This window comes from Taudactylus pleione, unplaced genomic scaffold, assembly GCF_031769625.1.
Source record: "Taudactylus pleione unplaced genomic scaffold, aTauple2 ptg000093l, whole genome shotgun sequence".
NCBI classification, from domain to species: Eukaryota; Metazoa; Chordata; class Amphibia; order Anura; family Myobatrachidae; genus Taudactylus; species Taudactylus pleione.
Window position 1 is genome coordinate 26307272 of NW_028284495.1, and position 21163 is coordinate 26328434.

Here is a 21163-nt window from a genome sequence, read left to right on the forward strand (position 1 = left end):
ATTTGAAGTCGGCCCATCTGTGGGATGAAATTGGAACCATTACTTTTTTTTTTATTTGGTTTTTGGTTTTAGGGTGGTCAAGTGTTTACTTACCGCCGTTTCACATCCCGGGCTAGACGGACATAATCACCCACCCTATTGACATCCACGGCTACCTCTTCCCACATTCTCCACTTCTGGCTAGCACTCATATTCCTGTCTGCCTGTGGCAGGATGTCCACACATTTCTGAATCAAAACCTCCATCTCCTTTCTTGTGAATTGTGGCTGCCTTTTCTTTTTGGCAGCTTTGCCCGGAATACTGGGCCCAGCAGCCTCATCCATGTCATCCTCCTCACCTATGTGTGTAATTTTGGAGAATTGTCAACTTCACAACTTGCACAATATTATGTTTCTAATTAATCATTGAGTCAAAATGCATGAAATACTTACCGCCTGACTGTTGTCCATTGTTTCCCTGGTCTGTAGCCATGTGTGAGCTTCAAACTAGAAATACACCAGAATTGTGTTTTTGTCTCGTGACGTATTTATACATGCGTCCTTATTTTGCGGCCGCATCATTGATTGTGCGTTCCTATGATCCTTCCTTAATTTGTGCGGGAATCAAAACACTATGGCTTGGGGCGTCTCGAATCGAGGTGGCGTTTATTGAATGTTGGAGGTTACGTTGGTTGGAGTTAATTGTTGGCTGGTGTAGGAGATTGCGTTTTTTTAAGTTTTTTTTTTGTATTTTTTTTTTTTTTTTGATTTCCGATCGTTTTTTTTCCCTTTTAATTTTTTTGGTCGTTTCCAGTTTTGGTAAGTTTGGGGAAGTCTAACTTTGGGTCAATTTGTCTCTCATTCTGGTGTCGATTTTTCTAATAAGTTTTTCCCGTCATTTCATCTCTCTTAGGTTTTATTTTGGCTCTGCCCCAAAGACATTTTGTTCCGGATTCTTATATATTATCTCTTGGTAAGTTCATTTGTTAAACTGTTTTGCAAATGTTCTTGTTTGTCTGTACGCAACTTTGGTTGGCCTTACACATGTAACGTTTGTTTTTGCAAAATCGAACTCTGTGTTTTTTAAATTTTTATTTATGCGGCGTTGTTGTAACTTGTATTAGCGAACTAATTTGCGCATTTTTACTACTTACTATTGTGACTTGTATTTGCGAACTAATTAGCGCATTTTTACTACTTACTATTGTGACTTGTATTTGCGAACTAATTAGCGCATTTTTACTACTTACTATTGTGACTTGTATTTGCGAACTAATTAGCGCATTTTTACTACTTACTATTGTGACTTGTATTTGCGAACTAATTAGCGCATTTTTACTACTTACTATTGTGACTTGTATTTGCGAACTAATTAGCGCATTTTTACTACTTACTATTGTGACTTGTATTAGCGAACTAATTAGCGCTTTGTGAAATGTTTATTCATCCCTTAAAATTGTTTGTGTTTTTTCGGGAGCATTGGTTGCTTACATTTGGCCTCAATTTGACGTAGTGTGCGCAACGTCGTTTTGCTCTTTGCCCAAATGTGTGTGTGTCCCCTTTTCTGTTTTTTCTTGCTTAAATTTTTGATAATGACATGGCCAGCATAAAATGATGTATATTTTTGTTGTGATTATTTGCAGTTACAACATATCATGACAATACCCCGGCATGTAAGCATCAATGGATGGTATTTTCAAGCTAAGTAAAATTTATTTTTAATGGGTGGGGTAAAAAGCCTGACATTCCAATGTTGCCATTTCAGGTTGATATGGGTCGGATTGTTCTGGCCCTGCTCCCGGAAGCCGACCAACCTCAATCTCGTCCCAGGCGTAGGCATCGTAGGCGTGCAAGGCCCCAGATATTTCGAACATGTGTCACCCTTTTTGGAATGCCAGATGATGAGGTTTTAAGACGATACCGTCTTCCTCCAAAAATCATCATAGACACTCTCTCATTAATAGAGAGTGATCTTGAGCGGCAAATTGACAGTCCTACAGCAATTCCACCACTTACGCAATTTATGGCGGTGTTACATTTCTGTGCCTCAGGATCGTTCCAAACAACGGTGGGAATAGTGGCGGGCATCTCACAATCCTCCTTTTCCCGGATCCTGAGGGCAGTGATGGAGGCACTTTTCAAGCACCTCCATCATTTTATTCAAATGCCTTTGGATATGGGTGCCCTTAGTGTGGCCAAGGCCAATTTTTACCAAATAGCTGGCTTCCCACACATCATAGGGGTTGTGGATGGTACTCACATACCACTTCAGCCTCCAGCACGGCTGGAGGCAATATTTAGAAACCGGAAACACTATCACTCCCTCAATGTAATGGTGGTATGTGATGCCTCCCTCCAGATCCTGTCCCTGAATGCAAAATTACCAGGAAGTGCACATGACTCCTTCGTCATCCGGCAATCAGGGATATGGCACAAATTAACCAACCTACAAGCTGGTGATGCGTGGCTTCTGGGTAAGTGGAGACCTTTAGTACATAACAATGTTAAGCTTCATACAGAGTGAGCCTGATGTTGACTATTCTTTTTCACAGGAGACAGTGGCTACCCTTGCACGCTCTGGCTGCTCACTCCTTATTTGGCTCCCACAACAGGGCCACAAAGTGAGTATAATTCCGCACTTACAGCCACCAGGCAAGTGGTGGAGCGCTGTATCGGCCTTTTAAAAGGCCGATTCAGATGCCTCCACCGCTCTGGTGGCGAACTCATGTATTTGCCGGATATGGTTTCGAAAATTGTGGTCCTGTGTGGGATATTTCACAACATCGCCATAAGGAGTGGTGTCCCAATGCAGCCAGAGGATGCCTTACCTGAGGATGGCCCCCCCGAGGTTGGTCGGAGGTCAGTATGTGGGGGGGCCATACGCGATGATGTGGTGGCCAGATTTTTTAGGTAATTATTTGAAAAAAAACAGTGTTGATACCTAATGTGGTTGGGTTTGTTTGAGAACATCTAATTTTTTGATAATTTTTTTCTCCATCTTTTGTTTTTTAACATAATCTTTGGCACTCCAACGATGACTACTTCCTGCTACCATTACAAAACCTGTATGTGGACATTTTGGGGATATATTCTGGAACCCTTATTGCAACGCCATATTTGTGGAATCATGTTGGCATGGTCCTTCGTCAACCAGTTCTTGATTTTTTGTTTTGTGATGTGGTTTTTTTGGTATGTGTTGTATTTGAGATTATCACTGTGTGTTTTGTTTGTGAGTGACCACTTTGATTTTTCAGTTATGTTGATAATAAATGTTTTGAGAGTGAAATGTTGTACCTTTTTTGGAACGTTACCAGCAAGTGTAACCAGGTTCATACACGTTACATTTGACTAAGGGGTAATCCAGTACTGATGCCAGTTGAGCTAAAATATAATTTTTTTTCAGGGTCCAAACCAACACCAAAAGGAAGCCTGTACAATCATTTTGCTTCGTAAGATTGGCCTAAGCAGCTTGCACACCAACTAGCAACCTGTAAAATGTAGAAATATCTAATTGTGACTACACCAAAAAAGGGAAATCAGATTGTTACTGTTAGGTGTTTCTTGTGGCTGTTTGACATAAAAATACAACACACACTCTTAGTGTAAAAAAATGGAAATCCTTGCTGGAACAGTCTACTTATGTCAGGGTAAACAATCTGTGCTTTAGAAAAAACGAATGAGCCAGAACGTTACTTCAAAAATAACAATTTATTTACATAATGGGCCAAAAAAAAAAAACTAATCCCTAAGGAGGACCGACATACGGTCAAGGACCACCAGCACCCCGATGATATTGTTGTGCATCTGGGCCACACAGGCGGATAATTCGGCCCGACGCCTCTGTTCCTCTGTGGGTGAGAAAAGTGTGGGGATTAATACAACAATAGTGAAACCACATAAAAAAAAAAGCCACAACCAAACTCCACCAAAAAAAAAAAAAAAAACAGCATTAAAACTCATCAAACTAAAATGGTGTAGGCCAAAAATACAAGGCTTATGTACAAATTCCGACAGGTGTGATATGTGTATGTGGAAAACAGCAGTAACAGGTAAAGGCAATCGCCAAAATCCCCAAAAGTTTAGCCAAAAAACCCAAAAAAAGGAACCACCCATGATTACATACAAACAGTTTGTGTCGATAAAAAACCGCAAAGAAAAACATACCGGAAGACCCAATGCCAGCTACGGAAGGCCCTCCATCGTCCTCCTCGGAGGTGGCTCCATTCCCCAAAGATCGGGGCGGGGTAACGACCGACTCCGGGGAGGGGGTCATTCTAAGAGGGGTGGTTGGAGGAGTGGGGGAATTGGGACGGAGGGGAAGGAGGCCCGAAATTTCAGGCTGAGGGTCTAGGAAGGCTGGGGAGGAGTGGGGAATAGGGGAATGACTGGAGTTGGAGTGTTGGCTGGGGGTTGGGGAGAGTGGCCGTGATCGACGTCTGGCCGGACGCTGACGGCGTAGTCTTCGCTGGGCCCCTAAAAGATGTGAAACAAATTGTGGTTAGTTTCAACACAAATCCGCGCCACAAAACAATTTCAAATCCACCCCAAAAAAAAACAAAAAAGCAGATATGAGGAGAATGAATAAATATGAAATACAGGGAAAACATGGCCATGCAGATATGAGGAGAATGAATAAATATGAAATACTGGGAAAACATGGCCATGCAGATATGAGGAGAATGAATAAATATGAAATGCAGGGAAAACATGGCCATGCAGATATGAGGAGAATGAATAAATATGAAATACAGGGAAAACATGGCCATGCAGATATGAGGAGAATGAATAAATATGAAATACAGGGAAAACATGGCCATGCAGATATGAGGAGAATGAATAAATATGAAATACAGGGAAAACATGGGCATGCAGATATGAGGAGAATGAATAAATATGAAATACAGGGAAAACATGGCCATGCAGATATGAGGAGAATGAATAAATATGAAATACAGGGAAAACATGGCTATGCAGATATGAGGTGAATGAATAAATATGAAATACAGGGAAAACATGGCCATGCAGATATGAGGAGAATGAATAAATATGAAATACAGGGAAAACATGCACACGCAGTTAGGGCCACAAAGACAAACATGAAAACCACAATCCATAAAACGTACTTTCTGCGATCTGCATGCGAAAGCATGCCAGCAAGCGGGGCGTCCGCCGTTGCAGGTCCGACCACCTGCGCTCCAGCTGCCCGATATGGCGGCGTGAGCCGAAGGAGCGCAGGCTGGCCCGTACCTCCGCATATGCGGAACGCTTCTCGCGGTTGGTGATGGGTGGAGGCTGGCTGGTGATCCGCCTATCCATGACCTCCGTAAGCACCAGCAGCTCGCGCCTGGTGAATGCGGAGGCTCTCATGATGGCAATGGTGTTTTTCATAAAAATCATTTTTGATAAAGTGCACCCAAATTTTATGATTGGCTAATGTATTTGGGAAATTAACAGGAGCAATTCTATTGGTTAGTGTATGAGTCATGTGTTCGACAGGGCCAGAAATCTGTTGAGACTTATGATAGGCTTGATGCAGTGACATGCGTAAGCAAATTTACATAAAGAAATGAACTCCGGGAAATATACGGCCTGAAAAACAAATAGAACAATTATTTAATTGAGGCTAACATGTATTTTGACAATTAAAAGCGAATGTTTAAACCGTAAGTATTCTGCGGGTAAACACAAACACGGACATGAATAAAGTTTATTGCATTGTGTAAAAAAAAAACAAAAAAAACAATTAAGCTAATTGATATATTGATTGGCATGTTACGATTGAGGGAGGTAGGCAGAATAAACGAGCAGTTAATCGAAATCTGACAGTCCAACTTCCGGGTAGTACTAGTGCGTGCGTTCCCTTCAAGCCACTTCGGGGATGTACGCTCGCTATTTGGCACGCTCGTTAGTTAGAGGAGGGATCGCCTGAGTTTGGGGAGGATGTTTGGCTGTGAGCGAAAATACGAGCGTGTGCTTGAATTTAAATATTTTTTTACGTACGCCGAACGTACGAACGGTCACTTGCGTCTGGGTCTGAATGAGGGCCAAAGTCCACAGCAATCCACAGGCACAGCGGGGATCTGGCAGGAGTCCAAGAAAAGACCTAAAAGCAATGTTGCACAGACACTGAGACACAGTTAGTAACAAGCTTTTTACTAGAGGTCTGTGATCCATAGGAAGTTTCAGAACATGTGACTCAAATGGAATCAGGTTTAAAATAATGAGCAATATAAGAATCCCACAACCTGATGACACCTGGGAAACAGATGATCACTTTAACACTCTATCCCCTGAATGAGAAGCATGCCAGCAAGCAGGATAGCTCCTCCAACGACCACAGTGGAACTTTGGCAAAAGTAGTCTATCTTTATGTACTGAAATAGTCGCAGTCCTGACAGTACCCCCCCCTTTTTGGGTGGTCTCCGAACACCCAAAAAGGGAATTTAGCATGAAAATTACATATCAACTTAGGAGCATGGACATCAGAATCTTTAATCCAAGATCTCTCTTCTGGGCCATAACCCTTCCAGTCTACAAGATATTGCAATTGATTTTGATGCTTACGTGAATCCAGAATCTTATCGATCTCAAACTCCAGACCTCAAGCAGTTGTTATGGGAGGTACTTTAGGCAAGCTGTTATGAAATCGATTAAGAATCAATGGTCTAAGCAAAGAGACATGAAAGGAGTTAGGTACACGCATGGTTGGAGGTAACTGTAACTTACATGCCACTGGATTGATAATTTTTATAATATGAAAAGGACCAATATACCAGGGAGCAAACTTCATGGTAGGTACCTTAAGTCGCAGATTTCTAGTAGACAACCAGACACGATCCCCAACAGAATACTTAGGAACAGCCGAAAGTTTTCTATCAGCAAAGGTTTTATAATTATGAGAGGCTTTCCTAAGACACTTATGTACCTGTCTCCAAATTCCAGAAAAATATTGGAGGGTAGCTTTAGGTGCTGGGACGTCCACAGTAGGAATTGACTGAAGCTCAGGAACTCGAGGATGTTGACCAGTATTGGCAAAAAAAGGACTTACGTCTGTAGCAGACGAATAATGAAAGTTATGAGCAAACTCAGCCCAAGGCAAAAAATCCATCCAATCATCTTGGGAGGAAGAAATGTACATTCTTAAGAAGGTCTCCAACTCCTGGTTCACTATTTCAGTTTGTCCATTTGACTGAGGATTATATGCAGAAGAAAACTGTCATTTCATTTGTAATGATGAAAATAAAGCCCTCCAAAACCGAGCAACAAACTGGACACCCCGATCAGACACTATCTCAGAAAGAAGCCCATGAAGACAAAATATCTCTTTGATAAATATTTGTGCTAATTTGGGGGCTGATGGAATTCGAGCCAAAGGACAAAAATGAGCCATCTTGGTAAAACGATCCACCACTACCCAAATAACTGTACACCCCTTAGACTCAGGAAGATCTGTAATAAAATCCATGGAAAGATGGGTCCATGGCTGGGTGGGAATGGGTAGTGGATTGAGAGGACCAGCTAGAGACTGCCGGGAGGACTTATGTTGTACACACTTAGAACAAGAACATATAAATTCTTGGACATCTTTTTCATCGAAGACCACAAATAGGAACGTTGCAAAAAAGAGTACATTTTATGAATCTCTGGATGTCCAGAGAAACGAGAATTATGGCCCTGATTCAGAGCCGGATGACCTGACCAGAGCACTCGCTCTGAATCAGGGCCCACCTCCATTAATATGGAGCGTCCTCCTGGATGCTCGTATAGCTGTGGGTCACCACCCACAGAATATATGAGCGTGCAGGATGATGGTAGCGATGGTCTTAACCATCGCGACCATTGAAACTGCGAGCAGAAGCCTGCGGTTGAGTTTTTCAACCGCAAGGCCAGGAGTGATTTTGGCTCTATCAAAGCCAAAATCACTCCCACTGACATCACTAGTGATATCAGTGGGGCCGGCTTCAGACGGTAGGCATTCCCTTGGGAACGCCTCCGTCTGGCAGGCACGCCCCTGGCACGCCCACCAAAGGGGGCGTGCTGTCAGTCAACATCGACAGCATGCCCCCTTTGATGAGACACTCCGAGCGAAGGAAAGTCCTTCGCTCGTAGGGGCTCGCGCATGCGCACGACGGAGCTCCCTCCGTCGTGCGCATGCGCAGTGCGGACCATCGACCCACTTGTGAGCGGACAGCCGCTCGCGAGTGGGTCTGAATGAGGGCCTATGAGCCCAGGAAAGAAGTTTACCTCGTAACTCAGGTGCCACAAATATCTTCCCAGGAGGAGGATCAGGAGAGATGGAAATTGAAGAAAAGGCCAGAGGGATTATTATAGGGTAATTTTGATCCTCATTTTGTTCTTTCTCTTCCAACATTGAGTGTGAGAGAGCATCTGCCTTTTTATTCAAAGAACCTGGACGATACCTGAGGACAAAATCAAAATGAGAAAAGAAGAGTGCCCAACAAGCTTGTCGTGGGTTCAGACAACGGGCAGTCTTCAAATACAACAAATTTTTATGGTCTGTAAAAATAGTAACAGGATGTTTTGCATCTTCTAATAAATATCTCCGCTCCTCCAAAGCTAACTTAATAGCTAACAATTCTTGGTCCCCGATGGAGTAATTACTCTCAGCACTAGAAAACTTTCGTGAAAAGAATCCACAAGACACTGTTCTCCCATCTGCAGCCACTTGAGACAAAATAGCCCCAACTCCATAAGTGGAAGCATCCATTTCTAGCATAAATGGTTTCTCAACATCAGGTTGAACTAGAATGGGGGCCGCAGAAAATGCATCTTTAAGAGTCTGAAAGACATTCAATGCCTCTGGGGACCATACTTTGGGATTAGCCCCTTTTTTTGTCATAGCAGTAATTGGGGCTACAATCGTTGAAAACGCTTTGATAAACTTTCTGTAATAATTGACAAAGCCTAAAAATCTCTGAAAAGACTTTAACAAAGTGGGCAAACCCAATATTGAATAGCCTTTAACTTCTCAGGGTCCAACTGAAGCTCAGAACCGGAGATGATATACCCCAAAAAGGGTATAAGTGGAACTTCAAAAACACACTTGGAGATCTTACCATAAAGCTTATTAGCTCGAAGGCGACTTAATACCTCTTTAACAAGGGTACGATGATCAGAAAGATTCCTGGAAAAAAATCGAAATATCATCAAGATAAACAATAACAAGCTGGTAAAGCATATCTCGGAAAATTTCATTCACAAACTCCTGGAACATCCGCAGGAGCATTACATAAATCAAAAGGCATGACGAGGTTCTCATAATGGCCATCTCGCATATTAAACGCGGTTTTCCACTCATCACCCTCTTTAACTCTAATCAATTTATATGCTCCTTTTAGATCAAGTTTAGTAAATAGTTGAGAACCCTTAACTCTATCAAACAGTTCCGTAATGAGAAGTAAAGGATATTTATTTTTTACCGTAATCTCATTTAGACCTCTAAAGTCGATACATGGACAAAGATCACCATCTTTTTTCTTTACAAAAAAGAAGCCCGCTCCATCGGGAGATGAAGAAAGCCTGATAAACCCCTTTAGTAGGTTATCTTGCACATACTCCGACATGGCTTGAATCTCAGGAACAGAGAGAGGGTATACTCGACCTTTAGGTGGCATTTTACCAGGGATAGGTTCAATAGGACAATCTCAGGGACAATGCGGTGGAAGTTCGTCTGCTGCCTGCTCAGAAAAGACATCAGCAAATTCATGATAAGGCTGTGGGAGAGAAGGTGGAACATCTACTTTCACTTCAGCTAATCGTACCACAGGAATCAAACAATTTAATTTGCATTTGGGACTCCAAGAAAGAATTTGAGAACAAGTCCAATCAATATGAGGGTTATGAAGAGTTAACCATGGTAAACCAAGAACTATATCATACATAGAAATAGGTAATACCAAAAACTCTAAACTTTCTTCATGCAAAGCTCCTACCCTCAACTTCACAGACTTTGTTTGATGTGTAACATATCCATTAGAAATTCTAGTACCATTTACTGCAGAGAGGGGAAAAGAACGGGTTAATTTGACAACAGGAATTTTCAGCTTTTGAACCAAAGACAATGAAATTAAATTGCCAGCTGCTCCAGAATCTAGCAATGCAGAAAACTCTTGACATGAAGAACCAAAGTCAGGATGTGAGGTTGTGAATTTGTTGTGGACCCGGGGTGGTGATAGGAGCAGACAAGGATGCAGACTTAAATGAAAAAGTGGAGTTTTTAATAAATGACTTAGAAAACATGGGAATGGCAAATAAAAAGTCCAGGTATAGCACTAAAGTGCACTTGATAACTGTACTGGGGGTTAATGGGAAATGTCCAGATAGTGACAGGCAGGAACAGTCCACTAAACAAATATGGTGAGCTGTAACAGAATGCAGGAATGATGAGCTGTAATGAGTGCAGGTATGGTGAACTGTAACAAATGCAGGCTGAGGTAATGAAGTCCAGCTGGGAGTGAAGAGAGGCAAGGTGCAGGGAACAGCAGATTCAGGTACTCAGGCAGGTGAAAAGGTATGTGGAGGGTGCAGGGTAAGTCCAGCAGGTTGGAGCAGGCAAGATTCAGGCTAGAAGCGTATAACAAGCAGGCAAGTAAGGCACAGGTACTCTCTCTCAGCCGCAGCTGAGAAACACGTTGCACTGGCAAAGGAAGGAAGGCTCTGGACCTTCCTAAATACTCAGTGCCGTGCTGTGACTGGCTGGAATGAGCACATGACCTACCAGGATTGGACAGCTGGAATCACATGGCCGCAGGCAAGATGGCGGCGCCCATGCCAACGGAACGGAAACACCGCCAGACCTCACCAGGCCCAGTGACAATGTGCCCGCACAGAACCACGCGCAGCCAATGCCCCTCGCCAAACACCAGCACCGCTGCCAAAGACGCCCCGCCACAATGACCTCACAGTTAATACCCGGCGAGTACCATGCCGAGAAACCCTGGCTGTGACACAGGAATGCTCACAGAAATTACACAATCTTTTTTGGGGGAAAGTTTAGAGAGTACCCCTAGTTTGGCTTCCTCCTCCATCAACTGGGGACAACCATTTCCCGGCCTTATTGGACATTTAGCTAAAAAATGTTCTGAGGATGCACAATACAAGCACAGATTAGAACGCCTTCTATGTTGCTTCTCCACTTCAGACAATTTGGCTTTATTAATTTGCATAGGCTCATCAGATGTACCTTGACCAGAGCGAGACTGGGGAAGAGAATTTTTAGAACACTCAGTGCGATTCCTCTGAACCCCTCGTTCTCGCATATGCAGATCAATTTTAATAGTCAATTAAATTAACTCATCCAAACTCTCAGGAAGATCCCGAGTCACCAACTCATCTTTAAGTCTCTCAGAGAGACCATTCCAATATGCTGCTCTTAATGCCTCATTGTTCCACTTAAGTTCTGCGGCTATAGTTTGAAAACGAACCACATACTGACCAACTGGAGCTGCTCCCTGCTTTACTCGTAAAATGTTCACAGATGCAGCCACTGATCTTCCAGGTTCGTCAAATATCCTTTTAAAAGTAGAAACAAAAGCTTGATAATTAGACATTAAGGCATCATTTCTCTCCCATAAAGGAGAGGCCCACTCAAGAGCAGTACCAGACAATAATGACATAATATAGGCCACTTTGACATGAGGGGTGGTAAAAATCTGAGGTAACAATTCAAAATGAATCTCACATTGGTTGAGAAATCCTCTACATGTTTTTGGATTACCATCATAAGAGGTGGGAGTCGGTAGGCATAAATGAGAAGCAGAAACCCCTGATGTACTTGTAACAGGAATTTTAAGTTTATCAAGACGTGTGGTAAGATCCTGTAGACACTGCAAAACTTGAACTTGAGTATTTTCCTGTACTTCCAATCGGGCGGTCAAACCCTGAAGTACCTGTACTCCAGTAGCCTGTTCCAGATCCGGATTCATTTTTAGGTCTGTGCAAACTGTCGGCTACCGACACTTGAGACTCCAGGAGGGAGGCAGGCCTACTAGGCACAATAAACTGGGGTGGTTTTAGGAATGACCTTTCCATGAAACTCAGTAGCACAGGATAAAAGTAAAATAGAATTTATTCACAAAAGAATTATAATCAGCAAGGTCTCATATAAAGTCTCAAACAGCACAGAGATTCATATATGCAATAATAAGTATAGGAGAAAATCCCCAAATATATATGCAGTCTTTAACATATAAGAACTAACGTGGTAGTTAACCCAGAGTCCAGTATGAGGTTAATACCTCAGGATGGCATTGAGGACCTTGTCCAGGGTAGAACCCTGTAGTAATGGAAATCCGGAGCAGAGCGAGCCCTGCAGAATAATATAGTTCCGGGACAGGGCCGAGACCTGCAGTACAGTGAGAGATGAAGCAAACTTGAGCCTTGTGGTATAATGAAGATGGAGCAGGGTTAAACCCTGTAAGGCGATGAGATTCCAGAACAGGGTTGAGCCCTGCAACGTGGCTAGAGTATGGAGCGGGCTTGAGCCCCGTGATGCGGAGAAGATTGTAGCGGGGTTGAGCCCCGTGATGCGGAGAAGATTGTTGCGGGATTGAGCCCCATGATGTGGAGAAGATTGTAGCGGGGTTGAGCCCCGTGATGCGGAGAAGATTGTAGCAGGGTTGAGCCCTGTGATGTGGAGAAGATTGTAGCAGGGTTGGGCACTGTGGTGTGGTTAGGGTTCGGAGTGGGGTTGAGCCCCGTATTGCGGAGAAGATTGTAGCAGTGTTGAGCCCTGTGGTGTGGCTAGAGTATAGAGTGGGGTTGAGCCCCGTGATGCGGAGATGACACTGTAATGGTGCAGTTGACAACTGTAACAAGGATGAATTCAATATCCACAGGAATGGAAAAACAACAGGTAAAGTGCAGCAAAATGATGAAAGCACAATGATGGAGCAAAAAGCAATACTTAGACAATAGGAATGCTGGGCTCTGTAGTACAGCGGATAACTGGCATCAGAAGTTCATCTGGAATGTAACAAAGTCCACAGCAATCCATAGCCACAGTGGGGATCTGGCAGGAGTCCAAGAAAAGACCTGAAAGCAACGTTGCACTGACACTGAGACACAGGCCCTCATTCAGAGGCGGTCGCAAGAAGTGATCGCTCTCTCTGAATGAGGGCGGGTGCTTCTTTTTTTGTGCAGCCTCCTGGTCGCTAGCTATGCTGTGGGATACTACCCACAGCTTAGCGACCGACCAGAGTGATGGTCGCGATGGTCAAGACCATTGCGACCATCGTGGCTTGCGACGAGACCCTAAGCCCCAGGGAGCTTTCTGCTCTGATCGAGCAGGAACTCCCCACTGACATCACTGCTGATGTCAGTGCGGCCGCCCACAAAATGGTAGGCGTTCCTTAAGGAACACCTCCGTTTGTGCAACCCCCCCCCCCCCCGCCCCGCCTACAAAACGGGCAGAGCTGTCGTTCAACATCGACAGCCGGCCCTTTTGTAGTGAGCTCCGGAGATAGAGAGTTTCTCTCTCGCTCCGGGGCTTGTGCACGCACAGTGCGGCCGCTGTGCGTGCGCAGGACCAAAACATCGACCCGGTTGCGAATGCTCAGCGCTTGCAACCGGGTCTGAATGAGGTCCACAGTTAGTAACAGGCTTTATACCAGAGGTCTGTGATCCATAGGAAGTTTCAGAACATGTCACCCAAATGGAATCAGGTTTGAAATAATAAGCAATCTAAGAATCCCACAACCTGATGACACCTGGGAAACAGATGATCACTTTAACACTCTATTCCCTTGAATGAGATGCATGCCAGCAAGCAGGATTGTTTCGCCTCAGGGTACCATCTATGAAGTTCGCTTGCCATACTCCATTACAGAGATAATCAATTCAGTCTCTTATAGTCTTCAGCTCCCGTCTTATTTAAAGATTCCCAATTCCTTTCATATATCTTTGCTCAAGCCACTACTTCTCAATAAATTCCTCAGTGTTCTCCCTGTTCCCCCCAGGGTCCAAACTGAAAAGGGAGTGGCATTTGAGGTGTCTCAGATTCTGGATTCTTGTATCCATCATGGTCATTTGCAATACCTGCTTGATTGGAGAGACTATGGTCCGGAGGAGCGTTGTTGGACTAGAGCTGAGGACATCCACGCTTCCAAACTCATCAGCAAATTCCACTTGGATCATCCCAAAAAGCCTAGAAAGTGTCCTGAGGCCACCTGTAAGGAGGGGTTACTGTCACGACCCAGGTTTCGTGGCGTGGAGGTTTGCGGTTCTTACCGGTGAGGGCGCTGTAGCGCGGTCCTTCTGGCAGAGGAGCTAGCCTGTGGAGATTGGCATTGCGTGTACACAGAGGTCTGCCAGCGTTGGGCCGTCCTGACAAGGGTAAGACTAGTGGCGTCTCCGCGTCACAGCTGTCTGGGCGCCACCATGTTGTCTTTGGCCATGTGATATAGCAAGCCAATCGTCTGTGGGTCACCTGCTCTCTCTGGCCTATCACGTTCTGTTGCTGGGTTCATAAGGGTGTTTGGAGCGCCCTGTAGTTGCCAGTGCAATGTGTTTTACAGCATCAGCTGTGAGAGAGAGCTGCTGTGCTCCTGAACCTGAGACCTGTGCTCCGGTGCTTGCCCTAGCTCCTTGTCTGACTTCGACTCCCTGCAGCTTGCACCGCTCTGCCTTGCATTCTGCTGGAGATCGCCCTGCACCTTCCACCAGACCCACTCCTGCCCAAACCTGTCTCCGCAGTTAACCCATTCCTGTACAGCCATCATCACAGCAATACCGGACTCTCCTTTCAAAGCCATCATCACAGCATTACCTGATTCTCTTTTCAGCCATCATCACAGCAATACAGGATTTTCTCTTCAGCCATCATCACAGCATTTCCGGATTCTCCTTTCAGCCATCATCACAGCATTTCTGGATATCCCTCTCAGCCATTACTCTGCATACCCGGATATCCATTTCACCTTTACAGTCTATCTGGATTCACCTTATGCATCTCTGTCACCGTGCTGGACATTTGTTTATTCCCACTCACTACAGTTTCCTCCTGCTACATTTATTAGTTTGTTATTACTGGACTTTAGTTCATCTTATTGTTCATGTCTACCAACATTCACATTAAATAACCTACCTTTCAATTTAAACCTGTTCCGGTGTTTACTCCTGTTACCACCCTGGGTCCACAACAAACACAGAATCTAACAAGTAGATTCTGGATTATATGGGTGGAGGGTGTGCGGTGTGGACCCAGGGGTTCATGTGCACCACATACCCTGCACCCATTATATATACGGCCCTCCCTCTGGCTATTCGTTTCCTCTCACAGTCCAAAAATATACTGAGATTATTGAATTAACCCTACTGTGTACATATGGTAGGGAATATAGGCCCTGATTCAGAGCCGGACGCTCTAACCAGAGCGCTCGCTCTGAATCAGGGCCCACCTCCATTAATATGGAGCGTCCTCCTGGACGCTCGTATAGCTGTGGGTCACCACCCACAGCATATATATACGAGCGTGCAGGATGATGGTCGCGATGGTCTTGACCATCGCGACCATCGAAACTGCGAGCAGAAGCCTGCAGTTGAGTTTCTCAACCGCAAGGCCCGGAGTGATTTTGGCTCTATCAGAGCCAAAATCACTCCCACTGACATCACTAGTGATGTCAGTGGGGCCGGCTTCAGACGGTAGGCGTTCCCTTGGGAACGCCTCCGTCTGGCAGGCAACCCCCCGGCAGGCCCACCAAAGGGGGCGTGCTGTCAGTCAACATCGACAGCACGCCCCCTTTGATGAGACACTACGAGCGAAGGAAAGTCCTTCGCTTGTGGCGTCTCGCGTATGCGCACGACGGAGCTCCCTCCATCGTGCGCATGCGCAGTGCAGACCATCGACCCACTTGCGAGCGGACAGCCGCTCGCGAGTGGGTCTGAATGAGGGCCATAGATTGTAAACTCCACTGGGTCAGGGACTGATGTGAATGGACAAATATACTCTGTAAATGTGCTGCATAATGTGATCCTGATTCTTTCCGATATTTTCCCAGAACGAGCAATTGTTTGCTACTGTGCATGTGCTAATGTCACACTGCGCATGTGCAACAATTGCACTGCGATTACGATTGTACAGAGAAACCACTCGCAAAGTGGTAACTTGGGGGGTGGTTAGAGAAACGCAGACGTGTCTGACCATTGAAATGCCGTTTCGTGGGTGTACATAAATTAGCCATTGCATTCTCCTATGCAGCATGAGACCTCGCTGCGAGTTAGGAGAGCTGCAGTGTTTGCGGGTGGTCAGACTAGCCTTACATAATAATAATAATTATTATTAATGCTATGTGACTGCCTGCTGTGCGTTAGTACCAAAGTTTATGCTGTTGTTCGTAGTCAGACGGGCATGAGAAGGCTGTGCTTTGGAAGGTATTAGCAAATTTTAGCAACTGCGATTTGTTAGAGAATGTATACTACCGTTCAAAAGTTTGGGCTCACCCAGACAATTTCGTGTTTTACATGAAATCTGACTTATGTTTCAAATGAGTTGCAAAATGAATAGAACATATAGTCAAGACTTTGGCAAGGTTAGAAATAATGATTTTTATTTGAAATAATAATTTTGTCTTTCAAACTTTGCTTTTATTAAAGAATGCTCCTTTTGCAGCAATTACAGCATTGCAGACCTTTGGCACTTTGGCATTCTAGCTTTTAATTTGTTGATGTAATCTGAAGATTTTTAGCATACGGTCAAGCTGCTCCCACAACAGCTCAATGAGGTTGAGATCTGGTGTCTGCGCTGGCCACTCCATTACAGACAGAATACCAGCTGCCTGCTTCTTCCGGCGGTGGGGGTCCCCAACCTCCCGATTTCACCACCCGCGGGCCACTTCGGCCCACGGGTGGAACAGCGTGACAGTACTGTCCCGCTGAAATTGGGATGTTGGGGAGAGGTGCGCCCTCTATGGGTGGCGCCCCTGTTCGACTGCACTGGTCGAACATCTCTAGAGCCGACCCTGCGTCTGTCCATAACACTTTTTTCCAATCTTCCTTTGTCCAATGTCTGTGTTCTTTTGCCCATATTAATCTTTTCCTTTTATTGGCCAGTCTCAGATATGGCTTTTTCTTTGTCACTGCCTAGAAGGCCAACATCCCGGAGTCACCACTTCACTGTAGACGTTGACACTGGTGTTTTGCGGGTACCATTTAATGAAGCTGCCAGTTGAGGACTTGTGAGATGTCTATTTCTCAATCTAGAGACTCTAATGTACTTGTTTTCTTGCAAAGTTGTGCACCGGGGAATCCCACTTCTCATTCTACTCTGGTTAGAGCCTGTTTGTGCTGTTCACTTAAGGGAGTAGTACACAACGTTGTAGGAAATGTTCAGTTTCTTGGCAACTTCTCGCATGGAATAGCCTTCATTTCTAAAAACATGAATAGACTGTCGAGTTTCACATGAAAGTTCTCTTTTTCTGGCCATTTGGAGAGTATAATCTAACCCACAAATGTGATGCTCCAGATACTCAACTAGCTCAAAGGAAGGCCAGTTTTATAGGTTCTCTAATGAGCAAACCCGTTGCTGTGCAAACATAATTGCACAAGGGTTTTCAAGGGTTTTCTAATCATTCATTAGTCTTCTAACGCGCTTAGCAAACACAATGTACCATTAGAACACTGGAGTGATGGTTGCTGGAAATGGGCCTCTATATACCTATGTAGATATATCCTTTAAAAACCAGACGTTTTCAGCTAGTATAGTCATTTACCACAAGCCTGCATACCTGACCCATAATATCCTAGTGGGAGTCTGTGTGGATTAAAGTTGCAACTCCCTACATCTGGACTTACATATGGGAGACTGAACTTTTGCTGCTGGTGCCAGCTCTCTGGAGTTATCTGCATGGACGAGTGCTCCAATCAGCCTGTTATTCATCTACGGCTGGGATCCGGCATTCGCCGCCCGCCGCCTTCACTAGGAGAGCCGTTACTGTGTGTGCAGTGATTCCCACACATGCAGTTGCAACGGCGGGACCCAGCTCTGCATGGCCAAGGATATACACCAGGTGAGCAGTCATATCTGCATGTACTCCCTGGTTACAGCTATCAAAAGCGGGCTGCGTCGGCGATATGTAAGTCCGGTGCCCTTCTCTCTCCTCTCATTACTTAATGTACAGAGACATGAGCTTCATTTTAGTCAGCCACTTATAATAATATATACCTGCACTGGTTCGGACATTTTTGTGAAGTAGCAGCATATTTTTTATTATTACATAAGTAATCGGAGCCCTACTAAGGAGGCATTAAGAGCTGGTCTAGGTTGGATATATTACATTTGCTTAAGTGACACATTGATACATTGTCATATGCATATGCCACTTTCTAACTTGTATCTTCACCCAAGGATTGACTGACACTAAAGAATGGCTTAATCTGCATAATATTGGAGCATACAGCTGGTGCTCCTCATATACAATTTGGGATGAGTTCGTGGACTGTATATTTGTGATTATCATTTCTCACATTTTATTCTATTTGCTTTTGTTACATGAGTATATTTTTTCTGCATGCAGACTATTGGCTCTATCATCTACTTTATACATTTCCATACATACTGTATAGAGGGATTGTAGTTAGTAGTACCCGGCGGACGGGATGCCGGCCGTTAAAATCCTTACGTTGGATACCCAACCCGGGACTAAAGATAGGTGTTGAAATCTTGACGCCTATCTAAATCCCGACAGCTACCACCCCGATCGAAGGTACACTGGGGCGTCTTAGCTGATAGCCGCAGCGGGGGTGGGATTTCGGTTTAGGCACCACAGTGGGATAGGGTTAGGCTTTCGGGGGGAGGTTAGGGTTAGGCACCACAGGGAGGGTTAGGCACTAAGGGGGAGGGTTAGGTTTAGGCACTAACGGGGAGGGTTAAGGTGAAGGGAGGGAGCAGGGTCAGCATTTTGAGAACAGGCATCCCAACTGCCGGTATTTCATACCTAACCCGTATAGAGGATACATTTACTACAATTACTATTTAGTATTATTTGTATAATGGCAAGTTCCAAAACCTAACTTACAATTTGCACAGCAAAACAGAAATGTATGGAGACTTCATGTTATACTTGCCCACCCTCCCGATTTGGTCGGGAGCCTCCCGAAAATCGGGTGCCGCTCCTGACCTCCCAGGAAGGCAGGCAAGCCTCCCGGGCACCAGCGACCCGTACGCCCCCCTGCACTTACTATAAAAATCCCGGCAGCAGAGGGACCGGTGATGCAATTTGTGCTGAATCGCGTCATCGTGGCCCGCCCCCTGCCGCACAATGCCATTAATAACGGCATTGTGAAGAGGGGGTGGCATGTATGCTTCATTTTGAATGTAATTCTTTATAAAACTACTGAAAACTGTTCTCTTCTAGCTGTGAATATACAGCAGTGTTTGAATTGTGGGAATCCTGTAAAATGTAAAGTCAGTGTGACCCGGGTGTATGACCCCTAATCCCAGGAACAGTTACAATGCAATTTTCACCCTTGAACTCTCTGCTCATATACCAGGACAAAGGGGGTCATCTGCACTAATGTTTAGTCAGACCTGAAATTTGTTTTTCTTATCTTTAGCCATCAACACCTGACAAGAGAAACCAGAGCTCTCTTTTCCCAGAACTCACAAAAATGTGAAGACTTTATTTGAAAGGATGAACAGATAAGGCATATACTGTAACTCTCTAACTGAATGATTTCTATGCAAATTAAATTTTAAGCTTCTGCATTGTTGTGGCTATGAAAGAGAAGGTCCTATAAACATCTATTATCATTTATATATAGCAATACAGTATTCTAAATCCATGTGTTTGCTCTACTACTGAACTTCTGAACTGCAGTGGTGGCAGTGGCTGATGCTGGGTCGGACTTCGACCAGTTTTCATTGCAATCCTGGTTAACCCTGCGTTGGGCGCAGCTGGCCTGACAGACGCCACAATGCTGTTCTCACTCACCTCTCCGCCGCAAGGGGGCGCAGGGGCCTACCCCTCCTAGTACCTTCCTATCTCTAGGTGCTGTTTGAAACCCTCCTAGACAGTTTTCCCTCCGCCTGCGTGCAGTAGTGACCTTCCTGGCCTCTCAGGCTCATTGCGCCCAAACTCGTCAGACTTTTGAAGATACGTATTTCTTTTTATTTTCTCACAATTTTGTGTATATTGCTAATTTTATGAATGAAAATTACAAAGGTTGTGGGTATTTTGCAGAAATATATAGGTTTGTTCAGGGTGGCCTCTTAGGCACACTGCGCCTCTTAAAATTTTATATTTTTTGTTTTACTTACTGTAAGGTAAATAAATGTGGTTTTGTGAATCAGATTTCCATATATTCTCTCTTTGTACATCCTAATGAAGGTCACTGATCACTTTAAGAGCGTTAGAATTGAGTTAATCAGGTGCTAATGACGATTTTATAACAGGCGCCTGTCAGGCATACTGCGCCTGAACCTGGGAGTCCCAGAAGTGCGCCTGATGTAGGGTTAAGGGTTAAAGACCATACTGTATAAATATGAGGTAAAATATATGTATGTAGTCACAATTCATGAGGTAAAATGTGTATGTGTCATGTTAAACTCCCTATCGGCAGATAATGCATGCAACCACAAAGTTATTAAACCAAGCTTAAATAAAATAAAGAGACAGACCAAGTATATATGCGATCAAAAATATATGGTCAGCTTTATTTATTTTACAATCAGAGTATGGTGGCATAAGAAAGAACGGCCAGTAATCTGACGCCCCACACTTGACTTATGCAAGGATGTAAAACACTCACTGAACGGGCCAAATCCCAATTCAAGTGTAATAGTGATATAAAACTTGCAAGGGCCGATATCCCTCTCTGGCAAGTGAGACGGTATCCAGCCCCATCCCAATGCACTATTTTAGCCCTCTCCGACGAGAGGTGCCGCTGACCCCAGTAGGGTAAAATCAGCCTAACCAGTGCATAGAAGGAGGCGCACCGCTCATACTGCAGCAAGGTGGACGCTTTATAGATACTGCCGTTCTTTCCCGCCACGGAAGTTCCCAATGATGGAACATGCCCGCCACCATACAACCTACCCTCTAAAACATCCCCACACCGAACAAAAAACACTCTATAAATGAAATTTGTCCCTGCTAGGCATCTTGTACCCCATTAAAGGGTGATGCTCCACAAATCTACCCCCCCCAACCATGCACCTACATCAAAGACTA